The sequence below is a fragment of the Schistocerca nitens genome, chromosome 4, assembly GCF_023898315.1.
Source record: "Schistocerca nitens isolate TAMUIC-IGC-003100 chromosome 4, iqSchNite1.1, whole genome shotgun sequence".
NCBI lineage: Eukaryota > Metazoa > Arthropoda > Insecta > Orthoptera > Acrididae > Schistocerca > Schistocerca nitens.
This window is the reverse complement of record NC_064617.1, coordinates 669,872,122-669,891,323: the sequence shown is the minus strand read 5'-3', so window position 1 is coordinate 669,891,323 and position 19,202 is coordinate 669,872,122.

The following is a 19,202-nucleotide window of genomic DNA, read 5'->3' as shown; positions in this document are numbered from 1 at the left end:
TCATGGTTAGATCAATTTACGTACGCACTTCCGCCAAATTTGCTACTAAGTCACAAACTGAAATTAATGTGCAGCTATTAAAGTCCTCAGGGGATTCACTACAATAAGTGAATATGTGCCGTAGCGATCACAGGGCCCCGAGCTGTAGTGGTGCTATTTCCCTTTTAGTTTTCTGCACCGCTGCGTACTCTTTCACTATTCTTTGCATCTATAAAAACAACTCTTCTACTATCAATCTATCTAGACAATAGGTAAAGAATAACCAGATTTGACTGTTTTACCCGAAAGTGACTTGGGAAATTACCGTTTGGACTTACTATATTTTCTGCAGCATTCATTTAAACGAAATTTTACCTGTTTATCTTCGTAACAATATTACTTCACATGTTGACGATATTCTTATTGCTAAACATTCTTGGAGTGAGCACAACAAAATTTTGGATTCATTATTACGTATTTTTGCACGAGTTGGCATGACAGTGAACTTGAAAAAATCTGAATTTGGTCGTTCTGAGGTGAAATTTCTCGGTCACATTATTTCTACAGAAGGTATTCTCCCTGATCCAGAGAAATTAGACGCTATTCGTAATTATGCTGTTCCTACCACAAAACGTGATGTTCGTAGTTTCCTTGGAGTCTGTAATTTTCTTAGACGCTTTGTTAGATTGGATGATTTGGCCACACCTCGTTTACACATTTCAGTTATGCGCACTTTGGTCCCAGAAAATGCTTTCGTAAATTACGAGAAAATTGTTACTTCAGTAATATGGAAAAACGTATTCGATCAGTTCTTGCCAAATGCAAATTATGTCAATAGGCTAAGCCGCCAACGATTTCTCACAGAGCACCGTTGTTTCCTATCATGCCAGCGAAATTAAAGGAGATGGCTGCAGTCGATTTGTTCGGTCCAGTGGTTCGTTCTACTAATGGTTTTGCGTACATTTTCGTAGCAGTGGAACTGACATCAAAATATGTGTGTTTTACACCGTTACGCAAGGCAACAGCTCGTTCAGTATCTAACGCTTTCATCAAACATTTTCTTAAAGAAGTTGGTCATGTTGACAAGGTTATATCAGATAATGGATCACAGTTTCGCTCTAAAATTTGGCTTCGTACTCTACGGCGTCGTAAAATTAAACCAATCTTCATTTCACTTTTTCACCCTCAATCTAATGCTTCAGAGAGATGGATGAAGGAAATCAATAAATTTTGCCGTCTTTATTGTCATCAGAATCACAGAACTTGGGATCAGTATCTTCATATTTTTCAAAACATTCTGAATGAACTTCCTAATGACTCAACTTCTTTACCGCCTCTATTGATATTAAAAAATAAAGTACCAACAAATCGCATTTCTGAAATCGTTCCTTTTCCGCCTTCACGGAAACTGCGGCATTCTGAAGTTGTCAACCTGGCTCTACGAAATATTGCGTCTGCGGCTGCAAGAAGAGAGAAATCAGCTAAACGTCCTGGTCGTTTAAAAATCTTGTCAGTTGGTCAAAAGGTATTAATTAAGTCCCACCGTTTATCTCATAAAGGAAAAGGCTTATGTCGCAAATTTTTTCTGCTTTATAACGGTCCGTATAGAGTTCGCAAAATTATTCATGATAACACTGTTGAAGTAGAAACTCTTAAATCTCGGCGCTCTAAGGGAATACATCATATATCGAACGTAAAAATTTTTGTAGAATGACATACTTTAGAGAAACTAACAGCTACGTAAACATGCGGAGAATGCAAGAGTACCGCGCTGTGTTTTGGCGGCGGCACATACTCAAAGCAACAGTCAGTCTGCGCGCCGCACAAGGCAGTCGTTGACCGCAAACAATCACTTCCTACGTCACGCGCCTACAGCTGATCGAGCGCTCAGTGCGAATGCACTGACAGCCGTAAACAAATACACAGTCTAATTTCTCCGAATAAATTCTGTATAAAGCTATGATGACTTCATAAATTATGTTATTAACGTTCAGTATTTTTCAGGATACGGTTGTATAAAGTATTTAAGACCTTCAGGTAAATTCTGTGCGTGTCCGACGTTAAGACGACTTGCTTTGGAGAAAATTTTCAGGAAGAAGGTCATTTCGAAGAAGAAAGTAATAAACAAAAAAAGGTAACGGTTAATTGAGTTTATTTTTCAGGTAACATAATTCCACTTAGGTACGTACTTCAGACGTAATTTGCTGCTTGCGATTACGTGATTCATACTTTGTGCTAAATTCATGTTCTATGAATTTACTAGTGAAGCAACGTGCTTACGCATGTTAACTGATTTTGACAATGATTGACTAATGAACAGGGTTGTTATTTGTATATATTATGCATCGCTTGGCTGCTATGCTTTTTCACTGATGTCATATTTTTTTTATTATGTGCCTGCTGTGCTTATTAATTTAAATTATAATTGTCACCTGATTAATTGTGCTGATGTGGTTAGATATGTAAGTTATACTTTGTGATTTATCTGCTTGCGCCTTCATGTTTACTTATTAAGATTACATATGAACATTTATTTGCTTATGTCGATGTGATTCTAATGACCTGTTTATTGTGTAAGGCATGTTTGCTGCTGTGCGTATGGATTGCATATTTACACATTTCTGTTTTGTTGTCATAACTACTCTTCAATCTAGTATATAGAAATGCTGATATACTGTGTACAAATATAGAGTTTAGGTTACACTGTGGTATTAATTATAGATTGTTCACTTGGCAGAGCCTCGTTGTAGGGATTGTGCTGCATCCACTTGTTGACATTCTGTTCTCTACTGGTATATTTACTCGCTATTGCATGTTTTGCTTACGCTCAGTGCCTTATATTTTTAAGATAAGAAAATGAACTGCTATAATTCGACGAACGACATTAGTAAAAGAAAGTCATAGAAGTCACATGAGCTGAGGTTTTATGGAAGCTGTATAAATTTATGCTAATAGGAAGGAAGCTAACGACATGACAGACCAAAACTAGGTTTAGACCATTGACAGTATTACACTGCATTTTTCGTGAGCAATTGAAATAGGAAGTGACACTTGACACAAGGAATACTCCACATGATTGCTTCTGCCATGATTCTTGAAGTGGTGTACACACTGTGAAATATTATGATTATTCACACTCCGTAATCGTACTTAATTACTGAGAGTTATTCGAACTAAGTCTGTTAGAGGTCATGTATGCATTTCTTTTATTTAATGATGGACAAGGAACCAAAATGTATCTTATAATTTATAATGAGTAGAAAATTTGGGTCAGATGGAATACACAGAGGTTGTGTGTGGACAATGTGTCTTCGGATTGTATGGGATGCTGAATTGAAGTTGCACTAGGATTTTATCTGTACTTGTTCGAGGAGACTGACTAGAGGAAAGAGTTGTTATGGAAGTGAAATGATATTGGTGCTGAGGTTTATATGTATCGACGTATTATTGAAGTATTAAGATTAAGTGATGATTATTGGAGTTTGGTGGATAAGAGGTAAAGTAAGTGAGGAGCATATTTTTTTTTTGTTGGTCCATATGGAACAAGGAGGATGAAGATGGCAGACTAGAACACTCAAGTAGAAAGAAGATTGCCTACACACACACTTTGTTAAATCAATAAGCAGTATACATTTTTTTTTTTTTTGAAGAGAGGAAGTATTTGCATATCTTGGCTCACTGACAGTTGTTCAGCAACAGTACAATTTGATCTGGCTTGGCAAACATTGGTCTTAACATGATGACTATGACGTTGACTAACTATTATTGACTGTTATACATTGCTGCCACTACTACTTGGTACACATGATGAACATCAAATCTTGGACAGAGTTACATTTACACAGTTAACACTATTCAATTACACAGTAGCACTTAATGAGGATGAAAGATGAGTGGATGTGTTTTGTGTGTTTTCCTTTCCTAATCCTACCCACCTATCTCCTAAATATTATTTTATTTGTTGGTAGTGGCTTGCACTGACACCCATAAATATTATAGGTTAACTGTTATTGTGTACTGTAATAGTTAATGTGACAATTAACTGATATCATTTGTGTGTTTATTATGATTTGTATGTTTAGTGTAAGAGCATTGATTATATTTTGTTAAAGAAATTGTATGTGCATTCAAACTATTGTTCATGACTGAACTGTCTCAGTAGTTATGGTGAATAGTATGGACTGTTACTTGCACTTTTTCTACATGATTGGTGCCACAAGGACATGTTTAATTTCTGCTGATGACTGTGTGATCAGTGATTGTAAAAAAAAATTATGGACTGTTACTTGTACCTTTTCTACAATATTGGTGCCACTAGGACATGTTTAATTTCTGCTCATAAACTCTGATGAACAGTGTGATCAGTGACAGTGTATTTTATTGAACTGCTTCTGCTGAGAAATGTGACTTGTTGCTGTGTGTACCTGCTCAACATTGCTGGGTACCACTGATGGACTGTTTCTACTGAAATGAAGTCACCTGTTGCTGTGTGCACCTGCTCAACATTGCTGGGTGCCACTGATGGATTGCTTCTACTGAAATGAAGTCACCTGTTGCTGTGTGCACCTGCTCAACATTGCTGGGTGCCACTGATGGACTGCTTCTACTGAAATGAAGTCACCTGTCGCTGTGTGCACCTGATCAACATTGCTGGTGCCACTAATTGACTGCTTCTACTGAAATGGTGTTACTTGTTGGTGTCTGCACCTATTCAACAGTACTGGGTGCCACTGATGGACTGTTTCTATTGAAAAAATGTTACTTGTGGTATTTGCACCTGTTGACCATTGCTGGGTGCTACTGCTGGAACTGTCAACTGCTTATTCTTGGGCTATGGAAAGCGTTTATGTGAATATTTGTATAAACTGATTTATTGTGTATTACTGTTTGTGGAAAGTTATGAGACTCTTACCTGCACATATTCGTCATTGCTGACGCTATTGATTGAACTGTTTAACCACATAATACTTGTATAAACTGTTATGTAAAGTCACATGTATGAAAGAATTTGTATTGCTTACTGTATTCTATATAATAGGTTATTGAAAGGTCAGTGCAAAGCCAAAATTTTATCTAGTTATATGATATTTACGTATTAATATTATCTTTAATTTTGTCTGTATTTTTTTGACGAATTTGGTGGTATTTTCACCACCAATGCTGGCAAAAATACCATCAAATTCTAGCCGTGGAGGAAGGGCATATGAAAGGTGGCTACACTGAGCCACAGCGCCAGAGATCGCTAGAGAGCATTGTTCCGCCGCCTCCACGGGCAGTCATTATTGAGATGTGCTAGAAGTCAGTGCTTGTCCAGGACTCGTAGTAGTCAGTTCGTGTTCAGATGTGCTAGTAGGGAGTGCTTGCTGAGATGTGATACTGAAAAGTTCTTGTTGAGATGTGGTAATAGCGAGGCGGTGTGGAGCTATATTGTAATTATGAGAGTGATTTTGGTCAATATATGAAGGTAACGAAACTTGATTTATTTTTCATTATTTCCATGTTTTAAATAATGTGTCATTACAGGTTCAGTCAACAAAGCATCTGGCTTGTGTTCTTGGATTAGAGTGTAATTGTGGATCTCTTGAGTAATTATGGTATTTGTATTTTCTTTAATTAATTCAGTATAAATGTTATTTAAAAATTCTTGTGTTGTTGAAGAAGAACCGTGCCAGATGCGTACGTTGAGTCACACTCCCACACACAGAACAGTTACTCTTGTGCTTGTTGTTGCGTTGGTTTTATAGTTGCTGGGGGCTTAATTAATTAACTGTGTTAATGAAAATTTCCATTTCATTCTTTGTTATTGTTCTAAGCAGTCAGATTGCGTAACAATAACAGTCAGGGCCAACCGTTACGAGACTTCGTAATCGGACAGACAGCTACTAAAGCAAAAAAAAAAATTAAAATTATTTGCATTAATATTTTTATTAAGCCCCCATGCAATGGCTGATGTAAAATGCGTAATAGCACTGACAAAAAAGGCATTCCTGGCAGAGAGAAGTCTACTGTCATCAAACATAATCCTTAATTCGAGGAACAGATTTCTGAGAATGTGCGTTTGGAGTCTAGCATTGTATGACAATGAGACACTGGTTGTAGGAAAAGCTACACAGAAGAGAATAGAATACTTTGAGATGTGGTGCTACAGAGAACGTTGAAAATTAATTGGACAGATAAGGTAATGACGTGGAGGTTCACGGAGAATCGGCGAGAAAAGGAACATACGGGAAACACTAACAAGAAGAAGGGATAGGATGGTTGGCCATCTATTAAGGCATCACAGTGTAACTTCCATTGGATACTGAGAGCCGTAGAGAATAACAACTGCAGACAATGAGAGATATTGGGTTACTTCGATCAAATAAATGAGGACGTAGGGTGTCAAGTGCTACTCTGAGATAAAGATCTTGATACAGGAGAGGAATTTATGGACGGCTGCATCAAACTAGACAGTAGACCGACGACTAAAAAAATATGGTTCATAAACGACGAATTAAAATTCGCCTAGTAATACCACCAACCACTCACTCACTCCACACTCCCTTGTGAGTGTTCAAGCTGTTGCGGAAGATTAGAGCGGCAGTTTCCCGCCGCAGAGCAGGTGGCCGGCGGTTGCTACGGGGCCGTGGCGAGTGGCTAGTGTTTACGCGGCCTTGGAAAAATCCAAGCGGGAGTTGGCAGGGGCGCTTATGGCCGTGTTTGTGCGTTTGGAGAAATTTGTATGCCAGAGCAAAATTGATAAAAACAAATCTAAGAGTGACACGAGGGTGCGAATTGGCAGTCATGGACAGAAAAATATGTAAAGCTAAATTATCTAGACGCGCCACAAAAATATGTAATAGTTTGAAAGTTATTGTTGTCTTAAAAATTGTAAGTTTATGAAAGTTCAAAAGCTAATATCTCGGCAATGCTTTGGCCGATTAATACGAACAAAGGGTTTATGGATGCGGCTAGTAGAGATGCATCGAGCAATCATATCCAATTTGGCATAGTGTGTACCATTTTAGAATGAGAGGTCGAGGTCGGAATACGGGATTCGACTGAGAGAAACTGTGTTTTTGGTAACAAATAAATTTAAAAAGACGAAACTAGCGGCAGCATTCTAAAGTTCAAAGAGGTATATGAGTAATTAAGAATGTATTTTTATTTGTTTATTTATGTTCAGTATCAAAAATGCGGGAAAAGCAAAATCACACCACAAGAATATTATTTGTGAAGAAACGGTGGCAAATAAAAAAATTGGACTTCAAATTGTTATTGCGCAGGAAATTTCCATATTTTTTTTAATATGTCATATATTTTCTTGTTTCTTTTTCTTAGAATATTCGTAATTTTTGTCAAACATTGTTTTGAGTTAGGCAGTCGTTTGGAGGGTGGATAGGGCGCGTATCTGGGGGTGGTAGTGGGTTGGTAGCCACGTTCGAAAGCGACCAAGTGGAGTGCAATATAGTGGTTTAGGACATCAGACAAGAGTGAATTTTGTGAATTGTGAGCAGACTGTCGATTGCCGTGATCGTGACATATCAGTTCTATAATAAAGTGTTGTAGCATCAATTATTAAAGGCCACCCTTATGTAAAAGTAAAATTTAAGTGTTTAGTGAATATGCCGAAAAATAGAAATAAACTAAATGTTCTAATTATAAATCATCGTGAGTGACTCAATATTTTAAATTTCACCGCAATACCTGCCTGCATTGCTTTTTGATATTTTATTTCAGCTTAAAATTGAGTTTATAACAAATGTGAGCTGGCACCATATGACGAAAAACGTAGCCAATCACTGAGACCAGCCATATCTCTGGGCCGCTCAACTGAGCCTGATTGTAACAAATATATATATGTTTTCGTGTCATAGTATGTGGGGGCTCGAACCAAACTATTCAAACCGTCGTAGCCTGGGTTTGAAAACGACACATATATTCTTGTCATTTTGATTTCACGTGGAACACTATATGCAATAGTGTCTTACACTTAGTGATTTGTCTAGAAGAGTAGTGTTATGTCCATTTACTGATGTTAAGTTTGTGCAACTTGTGGACGCCTGCGATTAAAAACAGTGTATATAGTACTCAGTTTTGTACGTAATAATATTAGCACGAGTCAAATATGTAGTTCTGTAATGTGTTAAAATGCACGAAGAAATTCTGTCAGTTACTGCATGCACATGTAGGAAATAAAAGGGTAAATTTAGTGTGGAGTGTTGTTTTTTTTTATCAGTTCGTATTTACAAGAAAAGTTTTACATGGCATCTGTCTGTACCAAGGGAATCGTTCTGGTTCTGAACAGCATCGTGTTTTTACATAAAACTGAGCTTTCTGCTGGCATCGCGTCAGTTCAACTAACTAAAAACTTTACAATAAGACATATTCGGTCTTTGAGAGTTTCAAAAATGGCTCTGAGCACTATGGGACTCAACATCTTAGGTCATAAGTCCCCTAGAACTTAGAACTACTTAAACCTAACTAACCTAAGGACATCACACACACCCATGCCCGAGGCAGGATTCGAACCTGCGACCGTAGCAGTCCCGCGGTTCCGGACTGCAGCGCCAGAACCGCTAGACCACCGCGGCCGGCTTGAGAGTTTCGCTCTAATTCGCTGGTTATCTCCAAGTCTTCCAATTTAAATTCTCATGTCATCCTGTTTCTAGTAGATTTCAGTTTATATTACATTCACAATTTACTGTTTTTCTCACAGGTATGACTAACCCACGTTTCATACGAAGAATTTACGGTGCTCTGTTTTGAAATGTCTCAGCCTGTAATTAGTGACACGCAGTTACTACCCCAGAAAATATAACAAAATACCGCCGGTTCCTCGGTGTGATATGTGCTCTACAAACAGAGCAGAAAAGCAGTAACTAATGTGCGTAGCAGAGTCTGAAATTGATTTATATTGCGGTATATTATACACGGAAGCAGAAAGAGTTATACTACAGCAAATAAACATTATAATTTAATTACGCTGTTTTAAATCTCTAATTTCACGTCGCCCGAACGTTTGCTAAATGTGATAAATGAAATTAGTTTACGTGGTAGACTTATGGTCGAATTCAACTGCGTAAAGCATATTACATTTAGTTATATTACATTCAGTTCTATCGCGTCTCTACCGTTTTTTTACATAAAGTCTTTCTACACTATATGTCATAGTGTAGCACGAGATATTTACAGTGACTCTCCAGATCATGCCAACATTGCTAATTACTGCGTATGCAGGTGAAATTAAATTATTAATTGGCGGTGAATCTTAGGGGATTGTATGGCCTCGATCCATGAAACTTTTCTCTTCCTGCCGTTCCATCCAGAGCTGCGTTGGACATATTCAGAGGTACTCTTGGTTTGGTTGAGAGTCGAGATTGACGAGTCAGATGACGGAGATCAACATAAATTCCTTGAAAAGAAAGCGTAGTCTGTAGACATAATACTGGTCAAAGGTTAAACTTAACTGTTTTCAGTCGAATATAAAACTTACCCATCGATTCTATTGAGCTACTGTCCATATCACTGAATTTCATGCCTTCTACTTTCCTGTTAGAACTGTCATTATTTTCTATATGTCGACGGCTTCTTTACATAGCCGTGAATAACACTTCGTCACTGTAGATAAAGTTTCTGTCTGAGAAATATTCGCTTCGTGTTTTCCTGAGTGAAGAACATGCATTTTTACAGCTAATTTTTCTACCTTCCCTAGCCGATGCAGACTTTTGTTTCTTCAGACGTGCACTCCAAATTCTCTTGGTAATTCCAAGATAGACCATAAATTTTACATTCCAGTGGAGGGGGAAATTTTCTTCTCTATAGGTCTGGGAGTTTGATAAAATTATTTTGTTGGTGAAAAACTGATCTGATGTGATGTTTCTGTAAAACATTCCGAGCTAACCAGTTACATTTTTAATAAAAGTGAGAATAACTGAATTCTTCCATAGTTATTTTTAATCCTTGACCTTCGTCCTAGTGTTATTTTGACGCAAAACTCCATTTGGTTCTTTTCCTGAACAACCATTTTCTTAGAAAGCCTTGGCCTCAGCTGACAAGACTTTTAACGGACAGTAGCTTTACAGAGCCGATAAATAATGATTACCTTTGACACGCGGCTGGCCGATAGTTAAGTTTTGTCTTTGACGAAGATTATCTCTGCCGATTACGCCTGTTTCTCACGGTATTTATGTCACTCTCCAATGTCGGACACACCAGTCGTTTAGACTCAGCCGAACCATGAGCACCTGTGAAGATGTTAACCATTGGTCGAAAGGATTGAAGCAAAAAATTGTTATAGGCCACGACCATACAGGCCGGAAGTTTCTCAACCAACTGAGACAACATCCTATGCAAGTCTTTATTGTATGATGAAACGACCATACCGTTTCTTGAAGATCGAACTACATATAATAACGAAAGTAATCAACTTTTGACAATATTATATAATTGAATAGATAAAAAGTGTACTCGCCAATCGGCGGCAGGAGGACACACACATATAAAAAAATGTTTTACTTATGTAAGCTTTGAGAGCTAGTAGGCCCTTCTTCTGGCAGTAGTACAGAAGGAGGAAGAAAAGTGGCGAAGGGAAAGGAACTCGAGAGGTTTCAGAAAAGGGGCAGAGTTCGGAAAAGTCACACAGAACTCCAGGTAAAGAGCGACTTACCGGACGGGATGAGAAGGAAAGACTTTGACGTTGAGGCAGACTGCTTTCCCTCTACCACATAAACTACGCTCGTTTCTTGAGTAAATAAGTAATTGTAAATGACTGAAAGAAGGGAATTCTTGACGTTCACCTTTCTTCCAAGGCTCTGGTAGAACTGTTACCGTAGTTAAATGGTAAATCATCCTTGAATGCCGTGTTCTTTGCCATCCAGTTGGTGTGTCGGTGTAGCTTTGTGTAATCAGAACGTATTTCAAATTGAATATTTCTCCACTATTCCTTTTTTCTAAGTAGACTGTCTTAGCCTCATTAAGCAGAAGTGCCCCATATTCATGAACCAATATCTGCGTGTATTGCCCGCGAAAGACAGCAATCGGTTTGATGTCCAAAACTGGTTAATCGCATGTTCTAAATATTACAATCATTCCAAAACTAGTTACCGGATTTTGAGGAGTTCAACACGTCTCATTTAGAACAAAGATGCTAGCAGCAGATATTACAATAGTTCAATGTTAAAAAGCGAAGTTAATATCGATATTTATGTACTTAGCACTGATGAGAAAAGAGAGCAGTCATCATGTAGTCTAGAATTTACACAGTTCATCTAGATGTACACCTCATTACGATATCTTAAACGATTCAAAAAAAACTGTAGTTGAACAGCTTAGTATTCCAGCATCCTGCGTCGTAGTGACTGTATATAGACTTACGTTATCGATGTGGCACACCACTGCAACTACATCCCATTATTTTACTCCAGTATCTTTATCCATGTGATTACCACAGCAGAGGATGATCGGGTACGTTAACAGGAGCAACATGGGCTGTACAAAGATATAGAAACTCCTCGAAAAACGCCAGCTTGAATATAAATGCAGGTGATAGTCTGCAAGTCGCAGTGTTGTATTTGCCCACAAACGGCACCTGTACAATGTCCTCAATACATTTCAAACTTCAGTTGTGATCACACCGGTGTTCTGTGTAGTTGTGAGTGCATTGTGTCCTAGTTAAGTGAGTTCGAACGTGGGTAGACTGTTGGTCCTCTTATGGTGGCTGCTTCCGTAACCAACGTAGCCGACGTCTTTGATGTTTCAAGCGCCACCGTACCGAAGATTTATACACGTACTGGGAAAGTCGAAAAACATCCTGCGCTAAGTCACAACGCACACGAAATTAGGTGGTGAGTGATCGCGCAGACGGTCGTTGATGATGACAGAGACGAAAAATAAGGGAGCGGCAGAAAAGTCAACGCACAACTAAATGTCGCACTCCCGAACCCCGTGAGCACCAACACAACACGAAAGGAGCTCAATATGCAGTGAATTGCAGGGCGAGCTGAAATTCTAAAGCCACCCATCAGTGATCCAAATGAACGTAATAGGAGAACGTGGCCCCGAAGCCATACAACCTGCACTATGGAGCAATGGAAAAAAGTTATAACGTCCGATGAGTCTTACTTCACACTGTTTCCAACTTCAGTCCGAATTTACCTTTCATGTGCGAAACAAAGCAGCGGTTCGGCGATGAGTTGGGCAGCCACACAGTGGTATCGCATTGGTACTATGGTTGCTCTATAAGGTCACATTACTGCCAAGGATTATGTGGCCATTATGGCTATCAGGTCCATCCATTGGTACAAAATTTGTTTCCTAACGGTGATGCAGTATTGCAAGACGACAGGGCTGCTTACACTGGTGGTCGCATCCTCTATGAGTGGTTTCGTGAACACGAGGATTAATTGTCACATTTCTCCTGGCCACCAAAGTCCCCAGATATCAATATTATTGACCCTTTAAGGTCATCTTTGGAGCGAAGGGTGCGTGATTGCTTCCCACCTCCTCATCATCGTTACTATAATATTCCCTAGAAAACCACACTGAACCACAATTTATCCTTTCTGAGATGAGTAGAAGCTGATTTCAACGTCATAGTAATGTCTTGTGGTTTTGTTATTTCCTAATTTTTGTCCATCCCGTGTACTCGCGGTGATACCCATCACAGTACTAGAGTGTTTGAAGATGAAGCTGTAATTGTTTTTGTAGTGTTGGCTGAAGAGCCAACACCGTGTTACTAGAGGAGGCCGAAATGCACGCGTTTTAGCTCACGCAGGCTGGCGTGAGGAAGGAAGAACTATACTGACGTGAGGTCTGGAACATGACAAGGAATTAGAATTCAGAAAGCGGACGTAATTACTTTAATACTTAACTGTAATCCTTTAATGATGAACGTTGCTCTTGACGGTACATGATTCACAATATTATCAGTTCAGAATAGTAACGGAATATGGTGCCTTGCTAGGTCGTAGCAAATGACGTAGCTGAAGGCTATGCTAAACTGTCGTCTCGGCAAATGAGAGCGTATGTAGACAGTGAACCGTCGGTAGCAAAGTCGGCTGTACAACTGGGGCGAGTGCTAGGGAGTTTCTCTAGACTAGACCTGCCGTGTAGCGGCGCTCGGTCTGCTATCACTGATAGGGTCCGACATATACTAACTGACCGCGGCCGATTTAAAGGCTACCACCTAGCAAGTGTGGTGTTTGGCGGTGACACCACAGTTTTGATATCGATTGCATAAACCAAAAGACACCGGCGAGATAAAATAGTAAGGGAATAACCTTTATATAAGAAAATATTTAACTACTGACGTCCATAATGTCAAGTGATATGGGGACTATAAGATTAAACAAAGAGAGGCTGAAACGTGAAATAGAAGTTTTATTTGTTATTTAATCAATGCTAACACTCAAACAGTCAGTTATATACGAAGTGTTCGAAAATAATTATTTTTGGGTGAACCAGAGCCTTGTGAGACAATGATTATGGGGACACAAAAAAGGATGTGTCGGATTGAACAAACCCAAAAGGCACGAATACACACCACAACATTCTTTCACATTCTTACACGTATATATATACATGCGTTCTTATACAAATCAAATTTAAATATTTTTATGGGACAACAGATAGTAGTGTCCCAGAAATAAATTATTTAGTTCATTCAGTACTGATTGGCACTGACCGTATAACTCGTGAACAGTAGTGGCTTGAAATGTGGGCAGATGTATGTCTGAAAACAGGCTGTAGTACCGTTTACCACTACCAGATGTTGATGCTGCGTCGTCTAGGTGACACGATGACACAATGCAGCAGCACTTGTTCCAGTTTGAGAGTACTCTGATAGACACCGATAAAACGACATGAAAGCACACAAGCATATTCAACTGCGAGCAGTGTGGTTTCCCTAGAGAGAAGGAGCAGCTGCTTCATATATTCACAAGAGGTCAGTAAGCCATATGCGGGGAGAGATTACCAAGTCGCAAATTCGTGTTTAGATGTATATCGAAGGTCAGATAGGACGGGGACTGGGCTCAAAAATGCAAAAGCGCTGGGTGTCCTGCAGTTGCACTCAAACCAAACAATTCCCAGGTCGTCAGTGTGCGATAATGGAGCACAGATGAATGATGTTTGATGAAGTAGAGAAGGAAATAGGCTTTTCACTGGGATTCCCCAACTCTTCATTCATATGGGTTTGAGGATGAGGAAGGTGTTCGCACAGTGGGTGTCCCATTACCTCACCATTGCGCAGAAAACAGAAGCATGTGGAGATATGCGAACAGACAGTGCAGTAGTGCAGTGCAAATCTAGCTGAGTTCTTTGTGAGTCTGGTCGCCATCGACGAATCATGGGGTCTTACAAGAGACTCCATCCCACAAAAGGAAAATGCCAGTCTAGGGAGTGGACGCATAGTGATAACCCTCGTCCCAAGAAGACACGGCCAGGGCGGATCAGGAAATGGATCTGGTGGACTGGTTCCTTCCCAATACAAAAATGGATCTGAGCACTATGGGACTCAACTTCTGAGGTCATCAGTCCCCTAGAACTTAGAACTACTTAAACCTAACTAACCTAAGGACATCACACACATCCATGCCCGAGGCAGGATTCGAACCCGCGACCGTAGCGGTCGCGCGGTTCCGGACTGTAGCGCCTAGAACCGCTTGGCCACTCCGGCCGGCCTTCCCAATACAGTCCTTATCACTATCGGTACTGCATTTCACTGCACCAACTCCGCCGAAGCATTCACCAATACCGCCACAGCAAATGGGGCCGTGGCGTTCTGAGCCAGCACGACAATTCGTGACAGTCGCCAGATCATTGTCACTATGCGTGAACTACCATGTACAAACACGCCATGTTATTCGCTGGATCTGGCTTCTAGCGACTAAGCCGTATTCGACGCAACGAAAGAGGTCATGCTGATGAAGAAGTCAATCACCAACGACGAGCTTCACGCAGCCGTCCAACAGCGGCATCGAGATTCCCGAAAGAATGGTTTGTTACTTAAATACGGTAGCTGCCAAAACGACGGCAAAAGTGCATGGACATTGGCGGGAAATACCTGTAATATTAGGTTAGAGCATGAGTTCATACTGTTGTTCCATAAGTTTAATAAACACAACAGTTACACGTAACAGGTATTTTAGTCATCATTTATATCCTTCACTATTAACAACAGTCTACACTATTAACAACAGTTTACCAACGCTGAGGTAACTTTTCGATTCCGCGACTATAGAAATGACTTAGATTTGAGGAGAAGAACTTGTAGAGCAATTTCGGAGTGCATTTTCATCCGGAAAGGAAGTTCTTTGTTGGTTATTGCTTTGGCGTCATTGTTGAATGCTTCGGTGGGGTTAGTGCAGTTAAATGCAGTACTGATAATTCCTTGAAGGTGGGTCCTTGAAGCTTACAAGGTGAAAATAAGGTGAATAAGGTGGAAGCTGAATGACTTCCCAACCCAACTGCCATACTGTGTTTCATGTGCGTCTCGCAGAACGCGGGAGGGCGTCATCGTGGAGTAACATCACATCACGCAGTCCTCCTGGTGGCTGTTGTTGAAATGTGTCCGCAAGACGCCTCAGTTGTTAATGATAAATGTCAGCAGTGATGGATACATCGTGTGGAAGCAATTCGTAGTACAGCACACCGTCGCTGTTCCACCAGATGCAGAGGATTACCTATTGTGGATGCCCGCAGGTCTTTGTACAGGAAGCTGCTGCTTGGTTTTGGCTCAACTATTCCTTTCTTTTCCCTATATTAGCATAAAGACACGTTTCTCGTCACCAGTAACGATACAGGATAGGAATGGTAGGCGTTGTTCACGAGCCAACTCATGAGGGGCAACCAGTGATGCACATATGGTCAAGTGTTGTTTCTTGTAATTGTGGCTTAGCGTATGCGCTACCCGATTTTGAAACCTTTCCCACGGCATGCAAATGCCGCACGGCGGTGTAATGATCACAGTTAACCACACTGGGCAGTTCTCGAGCACACTGAAGTGGATCATTGCGGATTAGTTCATCAAAACGCTAAGGTCTTGCTGGACGTGGAGAGACACTAACCTCAAACCGGTCCTCCTTGAAACGAGAACACTACTTTCTTGCCGTGCTTTGTCCAATGGAATCATCTCCGTACGCGGTACAAATGTTAATGACTGCCTCCGCCGCTGTCACCCTCTATTGAACAGAAGAATGTGCGGAAATGTTCCGAATGCTCCACTCGGCACTCCATTTTCTTGCGTCCACAGCTCCACTCACTATCTTCAAATGAAAAAATGACAATATGTAAATGACGGTGTGGCCGAGCGGTTCTAGGCGCTTCAGTCTGGAACCGCGCGACCGCTACGGTCGCAGGTTCGAATCCTGCCTCGGGCATGGATGTGTGTGATGTCCGTATGTTAGCTAGGTTTAGGTAGTTCTTTCTAGGGGACTGATGACCTCAGATGTTAAGTCCCATAGTGTTCAGAGCCATATGAACCATTTTTGAACAATATGTAACATCAAATAACAACACAGAGAATCACAAAGAAATATGACAATCTATAAATACACCCTTAGTAACCGGAATACCAACACGCAAAACAAAAACGCTACGAACCAGTGCACTGGCCTAATATAATCTCTGTTCCTTCCCCACTAAATGGTTCCTGTGACAAGACAAAAAGTTGCAATTTCAATAATGTCTCAGGTAAGACAGTCCCCCAAGTAAAAAATTTCCAGTCATTGAGTCAGGCCAAAGTATTTTGGAGATTCCCTACGTTGTAACGCGAATAGCAGAACTGCAAGTTATGTCGTTTTCTCACTTATGCTTACCTTCGCCCCTCTCCCAGCCAAATGAAATATTGACCTATAAGGGGCTGGATCTCTAAGAACTTGCTCTACTCCATGAATCAGGGAATGGAAGGTACAAAAAAAGTAAAGAAGAAAGTGAACCAGCTCGGTGACTGATTGGCTGGCACGAGTGCAGCAGGCGGCGAGGGCGACACCTGGCAGCGGCGGCGGTGCCGTCGCGACGGGCGAGTAGTGAGAGGCTGTACTTTTCGGCAGGGCAGACTCTTCGGCGGCTGGCGAGTTGGCCGACGACCAGGAGTTGCCGCCCGCCACGGCCTCGCCCCTGCCTCCGCCTCCGCCACCGCCGCTGTCACCGTCGCCCACACCCCTGGTCCTGGCCGACGCCGCCGCGGACGCTGACCCGGCGACCGAACTGCTGCCGGGTCTCTCTGCTGTCCGCCGTCCCGGCCTAACGGAATTCGGCAGGGTGAGTACACGCCGTCTTCCGAAGCGGTTACGAAATTTGTTATCAAGTTGGTGGATATGGCCATTGATCTTTAGATTGTGTATAGAGAGGACAAAATAATACATTACGATTTTTTTGTTTGTGCCCAATTTCACTTTCTAGGGGAAAATAAAAAGCAAAAAGTAATTTGGTATTTTAGGCTTGGGGGGAATGTACTCGAAAATATGAAACGTAAAAAGTGCTTCCAAATAAAACTTAATAGGTAATTAATGTTCTGAAGAACTGTAGAATCAACATTTGTAATAATCTGAAATTTTGCAGAATACTCCACCACCACGCACTAATTGTGAAAAATGGAAACTCTTGTTACTATATAAAATGAAGAAGCTTTCAACTCACATAAATCCTTGTGCAATAAAGCTGGCTTCATAAATACAAATTTTTGGAAAATAAGCTGTACACAGTACGCTGCCAGTATATTTTCAGGAAATGTTGTTGTTGTTGTGGTCTTCAGTCCTGAGACTGGTTTGATGCAGCTCTCCATGCTACTCTATCCTGTGCAAGCTTCTTCATCTCCCAGTATCTACTGCAGCCTACATCCTTCTGAATCTGCTTAGTGTATTCATCTCTTGGTCTCCCTCCACGATTTTTACCCTCCACGCTGCCCTCCAGTACCAAATTGGTGATCCCTTGATGCCTCAGAACATGTCCTACCAACCGATCCCTTCTTCTAGTCAAGTTGTGCCACAAACGCCTCTTCTCCCCAAATCTATTCAATAGCTCCTCATTATTTGTGTAATCTACCCATCCAACCTTCAGCATTCTTCTGTAACACCACATTTCGAAAGCTTCTATTCTCTTCTTGTCTAAACTACTTATCGTCCATGTTTCACTGCCATACTTGGCTACACTCCATACAAATACTTTCAGAAACGACTTCCTGACACTTAAACCAATACTCGATGTTAACAAAGTTCTCTTCTTCAGAAACGCTTTCCTTACCATTGCTAGTCTATATTTTACATCCTCTCTACTTCGACCATCATCAGTTATTTTGTTCCCCAAATAGCAAATCTCCTTTACTACTTTAAGTGTTTCATTTCCTAGTCCAATTCCCTCAGCATCACCCGATTTAATTCGACTACATTCCATTATCCTCGTTTTGCTTTTGTTGATGTTCATCTTATACCCTCCTTTCAAGACACCGTCCATTCCGTTCAAATGCTCTTCCAAGTCCTTTGCTGTCTCTGACACGAGAAATATAATTCTAAAATGTTCAAATGTGTGTGAAATCTTATGGGACTTAACTTCGAAGGTCATCAGTCCCTAAGCTTACACACTTTTTAACCTAAATCATCCTAAGGACAAACGCAAACAACCATGCCTAAAGGAGGACTCGAATCTCCGCCGGGTCCAGCCGCACAGTCCATGACTGCAGCCCCTGAGACCGCTCGGATAATCCCGAGCGGCAGAAATCTAATTAAAACACCTCAACATTCGTCACTATTCTATCTGTTTAGTTTACTTACATTTGTTTAAAGTTTTTAAATTAATATTTTGCGTTTTAAATTTATGGTTGTTTTGTTTGTCACTTTACTACTCCATATATGTATAGTTCGTTTCCTGAAGATAATATGTAACTCATTATGATATAAGATAATTACAATAATGATAAACAGTAAAGAAATGCTTAAAACATAACATTTCTTTACACCGTGCACAGAAAATAAGCGCAATCTTATCACATGTTATACAGTACATAACAGAGAAGACCATTTATGTGCAAAATTTAGCAGGATTTCAAACTGTAGTGAGTGGTTCTCTGAATAACCTGATTTGTGTCAAGCATATAAAGTCTGGTAAGCGTTGGCGAAGAGTATTGGTAATATGCTAATGACTGCAGATTGAGTATATTGTTTATCAAGTGGACACTGGCATCGTAATGATTCAACAGGACTAGATACGAAAGCCTTCTCAGAAAATTCTTCCAATACTGCAAGCTG